This window comes from Phoxinus phoxinus (assembly GCF_949152265.1).
Source record: "Phoxinus phoxinus genome assembly, chromosome: 12".
Lineage (NCBI taxonomy): Eukaryota > Metazoa > Chordata > Actinopteri > Cypriniformes > Leuciscidae > Phoxinus > Phoxinus phoxinus.
In genome coordinates this window covers 33,431,646-33,441,569 of record NC_136887.1, presented here as the reverse complement: position 1 = coordinate 33,441,569, position 9,924 = coordinate 33,431,646, and the positions used below count along the sequence as shown (strand labels likewise).

The 9,924-nt window shown below is 38.0% G+C and overlaps 1 protein-coding gene across 1 annotated transcript in view; it reads left to right on the top strand.

The window, feature by feature from the left end:
- Positions 1-223: 223 nt before the first annotated feature.
- Positions 224-9,924, top strand: part of kcnip1a (Kv channel interacting protein 1 a) — a 75,414-nt gene continuing 65,713 nt past the window's right edge. Inside the window, exon 1 of the mRNA XM_079631313.1 lies at positions 224-258. The gene's annotated coding sequence lies outside the window, so the exon portion shown is untranslated. The remainder of the gene's footprint in view (positions 259-9,924) is intronic.

Below are 9,924 nucleotides of genomic sequence, written 5' to 3'. Positions count from 1 at the left end.
AAATAGTTTTATCTCTAAAAACAGTTTAGCCTATCACGCTAGTATAAGCGAAGCACTGAACGCAACAGAGAAAATAAATAAATAAAATGAGATTCTACACAGTTCAGCGCACTTGGATCGGCGTTCGTCGATCGACTGGTAGAGTCTGTTTTTCAAAGATGGCTTCTGCTTGTATACGTGAAGTTGACTGTATGTATAAAATATCTTCTTATTAAACTGTCTGGACACTGTCAAAGTTCTCAATGCTTCGGTTTGAAGGTAGGGACCCTCCATTATGCTGCCGTGTTAGTGTGGGGCTATTTTGAGCCTTGTTAGTGGTATTAACAAGCGATTTTTATTTGTCATTACACTATACCCTATATACTAGCGTTATAGGCTAAACTGTTTTTAGAGATAAAACTATTTACATTCAATAATCAAAAACAAATCTCAGATAACGGTTGACTAGGTAACAATTGTTTGGTAAAGATTTTGCGCCGGAGTTCTCCATTAACATTCTGCTACCTAAAATGTGTCTCCCCGACGCAACCAGGGCTTGTTTAGCTCCACACTGATATAAAAGTAGTTGCTATACGGTATAAATGACTGTATTCCTGCTATTGAGGTGAGCTGATGTGTTTTTTATTGCATGCAATACAGTCATCTGATTATTGAGGGATCATTAAACACTATAATGATTTGCAAGCTGTTTATATTGACGTTCTCACCAACAATCTTCCGTCCTAAAGCAGCCGGAGAACTAAAGCAACATCTCTCTGATCTCCTGCAATGATGATCTCAATTAATGAACAGAACTCGTCCCAATCCAACCATTTCCAAGTGTGCTTCAGGCCCACTGAATGCTTGATATGGTTGCATTGTTTGATTGTTTGCTAGTTTTATTTGCAATATTGTCGTTGACTCGTTGAGCTCATCATGTTTAGTATGTCTTTGTTCTGTGATGTCAGGATGAGTGTGTTCCTCGGTTAAAGTGATCAGTTCGTTGAGTCGATTTGAGGTTCATGTGGCATTTTATCATTTTTATGCATGTATGTTCCATAAGCACTCATCACATGTGAATTAATTACACATCAATTATGTGACACGTCTGTAGACACGTCAGAAATGTAGTCTTCCTGAAGTTATGTAATCTAAACGGGTAGTTATAAATATTGTTGGCAAAAGTCATTGGAAACAATTTACATTTTAAGTTTAAAATGTTTAATATTATTATTATTGATAACACGCACGCACGCACGCACACACGCGCACACACACGCGCACGCGCACGCACACACACACACACACACACACACACACACACACACACACACACACACACACACACACGAACGAATCATAAACTGATTCATAATGCATGCAATTTAATTGCACCGAGAGAGAACATTTCATATCCAGCAACACTTTGCCAGAAGAGCAAATCACATCTTACCCAGACTCTCACTCTCTCCTCGCCTGCAATGCTCGTTAATTTACGTGTTAAATAAACAAGTCAGTTATCCACTAAAGGAGAGAGAGAGAAAGAAAGTGTGTGTGTGTGTGTGTGTGTGTGTGTGTGTGTGTGTGAGTCCCAGACGGTCTGATGTTTCCAAGGGTAGCAGCTGTTTGTAAGACCCTTATGTGACAGTGTGTGTGTGTGTGTGTGTGTGTGTGTGTGTGTGTGTGTGTGTGTGTGTGTGTGTGTGTGTGTGTGTGTGTGTGTGTGTGTGTGTGTCATCCTGTAGGGAAGAAACATCATAAATGTAATATCTCAGATGATCTCCTAGAGCAATCAGAGATGGACAACAAACTGAGACTTCCTAAAAAGGCTCCAATAATCTCGTTATAAACAAGATTTCTCATCAAATGCTATCCATATTCACTTAGCTCTAAAATGGATGAAAAATATTGATTTGTTTGTGTCTTTTTAAAACAACAACAACAACAAAGATTTAATTTATTATTGTATTTTTCTTTTGATTTTCTATTCTAAAGTTTCAGCGAAAGGGTAAACAAGTTATGCATCTCAATGTGTCTCTCTTATTATGATATACTCAGAGTCAAACTAAAAATGCATGTTGGATTAATGCAGTTAAAATTGTGCTTCAGGCCCATTGAATGCTTAATATGGTTGCATTGTTTGACAAAACTGAATTGTGTGTTTTTATTTTAGGAAAAAATCAGAGACAAACTTAATGCATACTGTAAAAATACCCCTAATACAACTTAGAAATCTTAAGTTCAGTTGCTGCATACATTTTGTAAGTAATTAAATTGGCTGTAAAAGTCATTTCAACTATTTTAAATTGTGTATTTCTTGTATATTTAGAAAAAATTGGTTAAATTATTCAGATGAGTCAAAGTAAAGGAAAACATGTTGTTATGACTTATTGATCTTTTTTTTTTACAGTGCTGTAAATGAGAGCTTCATTAAATCTCCTGAGCAATAAAAGATCATCTTCAGAGCAATAGCGTTTCTTTGTTTTTGCATGCGATATTAGTTTATGTTTTCGATTGGTTTTGGGAATCAAGTGGTGAACCAGCACATCCCTAAAACTGTTTATCATATAAAACAATAATAATACTTTAAAAAAAAAAGTTAAATGAACTGAAAAGACCCAACAATGAAACTGTAAAAATTAGGAAAAAAAAATAAAAACGTTTATGCTAGTGTTTATGCATTTACAAAATTACCGAAGTTTTCATATTTGGCATATAAAAAAATCTGCATTACAGGTGAAACTCGAAAAATGTCATGCAAAAGTGAATTTATTTCAGTAATTCAACTTAAAAGGTGCAACTAATATATATTATATAGACTCATTACATGCAAAGTGAGATATTTCAAGCCTTTATTTGTTATAATTGTGATGATTATGGCTTACAGCTTATAAAAACCCCAAATTCAAAATTAGAATATTGTGAAAAGGTTTTCATAAGCTGTAAGCCATAATCATCAAAATTATAACAAATAAAGGCTTGAAATATCTCACTTTGCATGTAATGAGTCTATATAATATATTAGTTTCACCTTTTAAGTTGAATTACTGAAATAAAAAACTTATGCACAACATTTTTCGAGTTTCACCTGTATGCAAATTTTTTTATATGCCAAATATGAAAACTTTAGTATTTTTGTAAATGCATAAACACTAGCATAAACGTATCAGGATAAAAAATGCGACAGACATATAAAATAGTGTATTAGAAGTGTTTTTAAACGCTTTTATTTTGCTGTGCTAGCGTTATGATTGCATGGTCAGTTGCACTTTATTATTTGTACTTAAGATTGTTTGTCAGACTAGAGCTCTTGAGACTATGAATGAATGAATCTGTTCCTCCTCCTCTTCCTCATATCATTTCATCTCTTCTCTCAGTGAGTGATCTGATAGCTGAGAACAGGCTTTTGTTTCTGTCCTCTTCTCCCCGCAGGCGCTTGTCTTCTGTCTCAGGGACCGGTGGGACATTTAGAGGCTTGTTAAAATCTCATTCCTCTTTTTCTGCTGAATCGTCCTCATTTTCCACGTTTAATCTTTGTTTTAATCACGCGGGTGATAAGCAGGTTCGTTCTTCACACCGAGAATCATTTCCCTTTCCATCCGATGATCCATTACAGTGTAAACAAACTCATCAGCCAAATCTCACAGGTATCGGCGTCTGTATGCTAATCTCATAATGCTCCTCAATCTATCCATTGTTTTTTTAAATCCAAACAGGAATGTTTATATGAAAACAGCTTGTCTTTTTCACTGGATTTTCCTCAAAGCATTATTAATGCTTTTTAATATTTTGAGCCCTAATCCTAACATACATAAAAAAAATTTTTTTTACCTGCTTGATGATAAAAACACACCTGTAGAAACAACTTTCACTCGGAATTAGTCAACTTCAGAAATCTTTACAAAGAAATGACAAGTAACACTGAATCAAACATGACATTTTCAAGTAGAAAGACTTCAAATGTACTCCAATAATCCAATAAATAATTTTTACAACTTTGACCTATGTGTTTTTACAGTGAAACCCCACAGATTTACAATGAACAAGACTTGAAATAATAAACCATTAAAGGGTAACTGTGCCAATTTTCAACAAGCTTATAATGTTATAGTACGTTAATGAACGTTTACTCGTTCCACCATGAAATGCACATTTATTTGTCAGCAAAAGTGACGCAAAATGCTGAGTTGCATCAGACGGCAACATGCCGAGCCCAGTGCATTATGGGTGATGAAGTTTTCCTTCCTATGTGGGAAAAGGAAAGATAACAGCATTTTTCTGTCTATTTTCTCCGGTCATGTATAGCACAAATTTCAAAAATGCAAAAAAGCCCAACGGTGATACTTCTTTGAAGGGATCATTTTTGGGTGAGCTACTTTTCAACCACTCAAACATATAACAATTTAACATTTAAAAACACTTTTGCATTGTGTCAGTGAGTTTTGCATTTTCTGAAGAAAATACTTATTTTTTCATTTTCAAAGGCCTTGTTTACACCTGGTATTAAGGCCCTGTTGACACAAGAACGTAAAAATATTTTATCGGATGTGCCTTTCGTTTACACGGCGATGGCGTTTTTGGGGCTTAAAAACGCAAAAAAGTGAAACCACCCTCCAGAGTGGAAATCTTAAAAATCCCGTCTAAAGGGTAAAAACGGTAAAAACGCAGAAGTCTGCTAGACAGTGAAGGCGTCGTGTACGCGTTTACGTCACAGGCATGCGCCAGTACAGGAAAATAACAAAACATTATCAAACTAAAATATAGCATTAATTTCATAGACAAAAAATAAATAAATTCTATCATTTTTGAGCGACACGTGAAGAGCGCCGAGGGTTAAAGCAGCAGCTTTACCGTATTAAACATGACAAACTGTGTCAGCGTCTCTTTCACTTTCAGTGCTTCACATCGCCACCTAGCCGCCTGGAGTGCACACTACATCCAATTTCACACACTTTTGCGTCACCATATGCACGCAGATTTCCCCCCCATAACGCTCGTCTAAACGCAGAATAAAAAGTGATAACGCAACGCCACTTTTGCGTTTTCTCTTCTGATCGTTTCCGTGTAAACATAGCCTAAGTTGTGTTTTGTTCGATCAAATCAAGAGTAGACACATTCCCGTTCACACCTAATCCGTCTCTTTTGTTCACGTTTCAAACACTTCTGTCCTGATTTCTTCGAGGGGAGGGTCTACGGGCGGGTAAATCTATGGGCTTTTTCAGATCTTTCCATCTAATGGATGAAATAATCTCACGTAATTTACATTGCACACGACCGGAGACACAGAAAAACACACAGAGAACATCAGCTTCAGTTTCTGCTCTGACTCAACACCAGCCGAACGCTGAGAGTGTGTGTTAGAAATCAGGAATGATGAGAGAACATTGAGCTTGGTACGTTTTTCATCTTCAAACCAAACTTTGTGTAAATCCCGTCTGGCTAGAGCGTTTCCCATAATGTTTAAGCATCAGGTCAGTAGACGGTGTTTTAGTGAGTGTTTGAACACATTCGATCACATGAGCGTTTACATTACGACAGCAATCCGATCGAATGTGATTTCACTCCCTCTGGAAGTGGACAAGCTCAAAGCGTATTTAGCGTATTCCTCTTGTGATCCGATCGACCAAAACACATCTTATTAATACCAGGTGTAAACAGGGCCAAAGCAAACATATTAAAGGGGTGGTTGATTATGATTTGACTTGTGATTATGATTATGATTTGACTAACTGTAGTTAGTGTGTAATGTTGCTGTTTGATCATAAACAACATCTGCAAAGTTACAACGCTCAAATTTCAAAGCAAAGGGAGATATTTACTTTTAAAGGACTACAACAAACGTCTGGTAGAGACTACACGACATTCCTTCCGGGTTAGTGACATCACCAACCCTAAAATTTACATAAACCCCGCCCCCTGAACACGATTTATAGATTATCATGACCGAATATGCTAATCAATGACTAGAAGATAACTACACATAAGCTTCATAAATTCATCAACTAACCATTCAGAAATGTCCTGTTCTTCTACATGTTGTCACTTCTTCTCTCTCCATCATTGTCTGACTCCGGTTTGAACATAAAAGGCTAAAAGTTTTTGAAATTTTCAGTGCGTGTGTGTGTGAGAGAGAGGTAAAAGCATAGACATGTATAGAAAGGCTAGATGGCTCAAGGCGGAGTCAGCTGTGTCGTCACTTGGCGGCCATCTTAGGTCAGGGGACTGCGCTGCTGCTCCCTGCTGCTGTGGACGGAAGGTGAGTGACATACGCCAACTAAAATGCTCGTAACCTGCTGAATTCTTGACGGATTTACAAACGGTTTGGTTTATTACAAACCTTATTAACGTGGCTATGATTTGTGCTGATGCCGATGTTTAAATTGTAGCTTCACGTTTTGAGAAACGCTTAACATTGCAGCGTAGCTGTGTATAGCCGCATCCCTGACGTTTATGACACACCAAGCCGTTTGAAAATCGGTTGAAAATTGAGCAAAATATAGTTATTTCAGCACTACATGCACAATAGACTTTAATGTTATAACTGGACGAGCGGTCCTGTCCTAAGATGGCCGCCGTGTGACGTCGTCGGGTCCCATTGGCTCTCAGCGCCGGTAAGCTATCTAGCCTTTCTATACATGTCTATGGGTAAAAGTACACAAGCTTTTGAAGCTCCGCCCCCTGTGCCGGGAGCAGCAGCTCATTTGCATTTAAAGAGACAGACACAAAAACTGCTTTTGCTCACCCTCAAAAAGTGACGACTTTAACATGATATATAAAAATATCTGTGGGGTATTTTGAGCTAAAGCTTCACATACACACTATGGGGACATCAGAGACTTATTTTACATCTTGTGTAAAGGGCATTATAGAACCCCTTTAAGATATATTTTAACAAATAGAAGGTTTTAGGTAGTCGTGAGGTTGACACCGTGCTGCTTATAGCGATGGGTTTGCAGCGACGCCGAGAGAACTGACTGATAACACAAACTGTTCCACTGCACCAAACATTTGAACAGCCATAAAGCAGAAAGCAGCGTCGCTAAACGGGCCAAGTTTCCTTCAGTCAGACACATCGTTCCCTCGCTCGCTCTTCTCTCTTCCCATCCGCTCTCTTTCTTTCTGCCTTTCATCCACGTTTAATAACTTCCTCTCCGTCTCTGCACTTCCTCCATGATGAGGCTCTTTGCTTGTGGGAACAGACGGGTTCAGTTTTCTATTAAAGGACTCGTAGATAAACAGTCCTGAATATATATATATATTTGGGCTCAGCGAGATTATGGTGGGTCAAGAGAGAGAGAGAGAAAACACACTGAAAGGTTTTATAAAATACATTTTCTCTCATTATATGCATTAATGCTGAAACAAAGTCTCTCTATACAGTAGGCTATATTTCTGTAAATAAGGGTCTGCGTAGTAAACAGTCTCAAAGACTTGAAATTATATCAGAATGAATTTGCATTTGGAAGCATGAATAAAGCACAGATCTCTTTCATAGACAGCAATGAAACTAAGGGTACGTTTTTAAAAATCGCCCACAAATCGCTGTTGTCGTGTAAATGAACGGCCAAAACACAGAAAAAGTTCCTTTTTAGTTGAAAAACGGTGTTGTGTAGATGAAGAGGAAATTTATATTCTGCTGAGCTGGGCTCTCCTGCTTCTCTGAAAAAAACATCTCTGGAAAAAAACGATCTCATTAGAGTCTCACTAAACTGAGATTTTGATTTTGAAGCAAACAAACGTTAATTGCTGTATGTCATGCAATTAACTCATGTTGGTCTGTTTTTATTTTCAGAGAAACATCTGATGTTTAAATGCAATTGAACTGGGAACTGAATGAGCAACCTTTAAGCACTAACAGTTCTTTTTTAAGGTTCGTACATTTAAAAACTGTTCGGCTCCAGTCTCACATTGTTTGCCATTTTCATACAAAAAAAAATAAACGTTGCTAGATGAACTCTCCTTATGAGGAGGTGAAGGCTTTTTGGTCAAAATCATATGCATCCCTTTGAAAACCCACTGGAAATATGAAATATGAAAACCATCTGGGCACCTTTGGCATACTATAATCCTGTATATTTAGGATGGATATAGATGCCACTAAAGCTTTGGGTTACAGATCCTCTGAGATTCCTGCTGTTCTGCAGTTCGGATCTGATTTGCATCCTAACATCCAGCGACTGGAAAGTATTGGTTTGTCCTGGGAATCTTAGTGGTTCTTGCTGTGTACTGAAGTTTAAACGTGGCCAAGACAAACTAGACCTATGCAGCCAAATCACCAGATACTGTAAATGAGCAGAGCCTACATTTCCATTTATTCAGTTTGCAGATACTTTTATCCAGAGCGACTAGTAAAAATACACATATCTTCCAGTATCTTTCCAGTTTTGCTTGACATTTATATGTCTTTTTAGGTCAAATAAATAAATAAATAAATAAAAACTTACACTATTAACAAAAAAAAAACATTCAATATTTTTTGCATGTTTACATTAACATTCTATTTATTAAAGGTAGGCCTACACTATGTAACTTTTGGCACTCTAGTGGTTAAAAAACAGGGCGGTTCAGTGAAAAGAGGAGCGTGTTCCGGCGCAAACGTTCCCTGGTGATATTCTGCAGTTTCAGAAAACAACTCCGCCACTGACCAGGAAAAACCTAGTCTAAAGTCAGTGGCGCGTTGCGTGTTATTCAGATGCTATTTTAAGGGCGCATGCTTGGCCATAATGTAGCGTGTGAACAACGCACACACACTTTGATTCATTAATCTAAACAGACGCAGCAGTTTTCATTTTTGCAAATCATATTACAAGGAAAAATATTATATACAAGAGGGAAATCATTGTTGTGTCCATGAAGATGTGAAAAAAATAGGCATAAATCTAGTTTACACATTTACCCAAATTATTATACGCCTGTTTAACCGAAGCTAATTTCTCCCATCATCCTCATACAATGTCACTTCTCTGTGTTTTACGGCCCTGGCGAGAACGTCGGTCTCCTCGGCTGTGAACCGCTCCTGGCGTGCGCCGGCAAATCCGCCGTTATAATAGCAATCCGCCGTGGAACAAGCGCGCCGGCTCTTAAAGGGAATGTGAGCGGACGCTCTGATTGGTTTATTTCACGTTACGCCCAAACCACACCTATGAGTAATGAAGCGACTTCAGACCAACACATTTTAGATTTGCGTCGGGCGCAAGAGTCGTTTATCCCGCCGGTATAATAGCAACAGCGCCCGGGATCCGCCTACAAAGTTACTTGCATTTCGCGTATGATACTTGAGTTTCAGAACGTTAAAATAGGGCCCAAAGACTCATTATTTAAATTTAGTTCATTTTGAACAACAACAAAAAAAGTTACATGGTGCATCTGCAAAAATAAGTTTAAATCAAATCGTTTAATAATTGTTTTTTTTAAAACATTTACTTAAAGCAGGGGTATGCAGTTTCAGGAATTTATTCGCTGTATTCTCGCTTTTTGCTCGCAGGTTTCTCTATAGAGCTCCCCCTACAGCTTCGGAATAGATATTTGACAACACTGTCGAAGAACTCGTTGTGGACTCTCAGATACCAGAGGCTAGTAGATCAACGACATCAAAGCAGACGGGACATTCTTTACAACGTCTTCATCATTCGTGTTCGAACAGCGTGAGGGAGCGCAATAATGACTCAGATTTCTTTGCCGTAAAGCAATGCGTTACATCGCGAGACTTGATATTACACGATACTTCCTGATGCTGCGGCCGGCGGCCCAAAGTTGCAAGTGTGTTTTTTCCGCTCACAGGCGATAGGGCGGTGCGAGACGACCTCCATTCAAACCGAAAAAAGTAATATAACCATTCCAATGACTCCGAAGCTGTTAGGTTAAGGTAAAAAACCTGCATTGTTCACCTTTAAAGTAACTATAAAAATGCAGTCACATATTTAAAATGTCATGTACATTTTATTT